Source organism: Toxorhynchites rutilus, chromosome 3, assembly GCF_029784135.1.
Source record: "Toxorhynchites rutilus septentrionalis strain SRP chromosome 3, ASM2978413v1, whole genome shotgun sequence".
In the NCBI taxonomy this organism is placed as follows: domain Eukaryota; kingdom Metazoa; phylum Arthropoda; class Insecta; order Diptera; family Culicidae; genus Toxorhynchites; species Toxorhynchites rutilus.
This window is the reverse complement of record NC_073746.1, coordinates 316134457-316138024: the sequence shown is the minus strand read 5'-3', so window position 1 is coordinate 316138024 and position 3568 is coordinate 316134457. Positions and strand designations below refer to the sequence as shown.

At 40.2% G+C, this 3568-nt stretch overlaps 1 long non-coding RNA gene across 1 annotated transcript; it reads left to right on the top strand.

The window, feature by feature from the left end:
- Positions 1-2124: 2124 nt before the first annotated feature.
- On the top strand, positions 2125-3173 carry LOC129774780 (uncharacterized). The gene is made up of 3 exons (XR_008742768.1): positions 2125-2797; positions 2854-2900; positions 3145-3173. It is a non-coding gene; the product is annotated as an uncharacterized LOC129774780 (long non-coding RNA).
- Positions 3174-3568: the final 395 nt, after the last annotated feature.

The following is a 3568-nucleotide window of genomic DNA, read 5'->3' as shown; positions in this document are numbered from 1 at the left end:
TCTCGGATCGTCTGAGCTCCGTACAACAGCGATCGATGAAACTCGTCATTCGTTTCACCATCGACGATATACTCACACACACTTAGTTCGTCGAGATCGATGGCGAGAGCTATTCGTTACATTTCATAAATGTAATCTCGTGTTGATTCAATCGGTTTCTTCTACGGTGTATGTAACTTGCTCGTACGAACGGGGAAAATTCACGGATAAGAGCACTTTTCAACTTTGAAAATGATATCATATCACGTTGGTTCATCCACATTTTACGTCCTGTTCATCATCAGCTCCGAAAGTATCGATGGTGTCTTCTACATCCCGAAATCAGTGCGGTCGTCGATCTGGTGATGTACACCTGGCTGGTATCGGTGTTGATGCCACTCTCTTGATCTTCGTATTCGGCGTAAAGAATTTCGTTTCAACGTTTTTCGGGCTTTTCTTCGTTTTTGACGCTATCCGCTTGCGTGATGATTGATTAAAGGGTGTGTCACATCAAATTGCATCGCGAAAAAAACGCTGTAGAAATTTAATTTTTAGGAATTATATCTTCAGCTTTCGCTTATAATCAGATAAGAGTGTATAGATCACGTTGGCCATGCTTCACTGTCAATTTTTTGTAAATTTGGAAAAATGTCGTCAGACGAAAAAGAGCGTCGTGAATTAATCCTGTGCACTCATTTCGAGAATCCGGAGTTGTCACATCGGGACATCGGTAAGATGCTGGGAATCGTCCAATCCACGGTCAGCAGAGTACTAAAACGATACTTCGAGAACCTAAGTTCATTCGTCCAGCGGACCAAGCAGCGGGAGGGCCCGCGTACATACAAGGTTCAGAAGGCTCCTAACCGCAACGAAAGGCAAAACATGGTGGGGAAGACGCGAGCCCGGAAGCTGTACACCGAAATGCTGACGAAGCCGCATTGCCTGGTAATGGACGACGAAACCTACGTCAAAGCGGACTTTCGTCAGCTGCCGGGCCTGTTGTTCTTCTCCGCAGAGGACAAATTCAGCGTTCCGGAGGAGATTCGCAAGCAGAAACTATCCAAGTTTGCCAAAAAGTACATGGTGTGGCAAGCGATCTGCTCTTGCGGAAAGCGGAGCGCCCCCTTCGTGATGACCGGCACGGTAAACAGGCAGGTTTACCTTAAGGAGTGCCTACAGAAGCGCTTACTACCACTATTGAAGCAGCACGAGGGCCCGACCATCTTCTGGCCGGATCACGCTTCGTGCCACTATTCAAAGGACGTGTTGGAGTGGTACGAAGCCAACGGGGTCTCCTTCGTGCCAAAGGAAATGAACCCGCCCAACGCGCCTGAGCTTCGCCCAATAGAGAAATATTGGGCGATTATGAAGCAGGCCCTCCGGAAGAACCCAAAAGTTGTCAAATCGGAGGCGGACTTCAAGAGAAAATGGATTTCTGTTCAAAAAAAAACTACAACCTGACGTTGTACAGAACCTTATGGACGGGGTAAAGAGGAAGGTGCGAGCATACGGGCTTGGCCTCGAAGTATGAATAAAAAAAAATGCCAAAAGTTGTTTAATAGTTTTTATTTTACTGTCTAAAATTTTCAAAAGGATCGGTCTACTGGGCGAATTTCTACAGCGTTTTTTCCTAGATGCAATTTGATGTGACACACCCTTTATTCGCTCCGCCATCGTTTTCTTATTGCCGGTGGTCGACAATCGTCGTTTCTCGCATTCTCGCACGATTCCAACCTTTGCCAACGTCTCACACAAATCTGTTATTTTGTCCTCCATCTTGAAATCATCACAATTTGCGTCGTATTTTTCGTGATTGATTTTTGTCGACATTTAATCACATCACTTTCACTGTCTCAACTTCTCAACTGCCTCTCTTCCCGGACGAGGCCCATGTAAGAAGGAAATGTTTAGAGTTGAGAGAATATCGTAAAATTAACTTTATTTCAAATATTGATTATAACAATATGCACACGCGATATATATCGTATGGCGGTTGAGTACGAACTCAATTTTTCGTCAAATTTGCCGAGGGGCTACCCGATCGTCCCACATTTTTGACTTTCATTCAACCATATGGCTATACAACTCTAACATTGTTGCAGAATTTTTTTTCATTATAATATAAAGTTGTCTTCATAAACAATTTTCCTATGAGACTTTTTCACCGCCTGCAAACAAAAATGTTTTTAATTTAAATAGAATACTAATTTGATATGGAAAATCTAATTTTCATTCATAATTTTAATTTTGAAAACGTTCATTCCGACTGAAAATGAGCTATTACTTTACGCTCCCCTAAACTAGTAAACGAAGTTCAATGCCGTCAAAGCGGGTCGCTGTTTTGAAGAAAACAAATACTTTTGACGTTTGAGATGTTGGCACCAAAAACGTGGCGGGTGCCATACAGCTGGAACGAACATAAAGAGGCGAGTGTTGTGAATATCGCCAAACACCAAACCATTAGCTAGGCTTTTGAGTGTCGCCCTATTCTGGCATTTCAGCAACAGGACACTCACCAAGGAGCTCAGATTTCTGCTGTCAAGTAGAAATTCACCATGTGTTAGTGTTGTGATAATACCCAGATTCCTATATTTTCTAGCGGTTATAAGCACAGTGTCGACCGAGTGACGAAAAGTGCTACAAAAGTGCCGGAATTTTACCCCGCCTTGCCACCCGCAGACAGCACTGCCCTAAGCTTCTGCTATAATCACAATAAAACTACACGAATTGAGCGAATCGCTATCACAGCAGCCTTTTATTTTCCTCATTGAACTGTCAAAACACAACACATCAGTTTTTGGAGAGAGAAACGATTTTTGTAAGTATTAAAATTTGCTTTCATTTTCAGTTTAAACTCAATTTAATTCGTTTCAGATTAGCTTGATCGAACTCCCGAACTGCAGAGTAGACAGATAGGACAGGTGAGTAAGTTTATTTCACTGTTCTATCAGAAAAATCTGATGTATTGGTCGGCAGAGACATAGAGGCAGTTAAATTATTAAAATAATTGTGCCGGATAATTTTCCCGTATCCAGGGATGTGACCTAAATAAATATTTGTTATCTGATAACGAATATTTATTCCGGTAATATAATAAAAATAATATCGTTTCTATAGGCTATAATATTGTATATACATGTATACTATTTATTATTTTTATTACAGCTTCAACAGGCATCATAGTAAATACAGGTGAGTACAATGATTTATTTTTGTTGCATAGTTTTCATGTTTTTTGTTATGAACGGAATCGACTTAATAGTAAAAACGGTTCCTTGTTTCTGGTTTTTTCTAGACCAAGGAATCGTTTTTGTTATCGTTCCTATTATCTCTAACGTATAATGTACTTTCGTATTAATTATTTTATTTATTTTCAGGTTAATCTCGCATTGCCTTCCACCACTCCACCGACAGCAGGCATTCACATTAATATTATTATATACTACACATACTTTTAACATGAATATATATTTAGTTGAACATTATAAAACTAAGTGAATAACCGATAAGTTGATGATTGTATTTCAAGTTGCAATTGTATTTAAGTGTAAATTGCTTTTTCTAGAAATAAAATACATATTTTTTATCA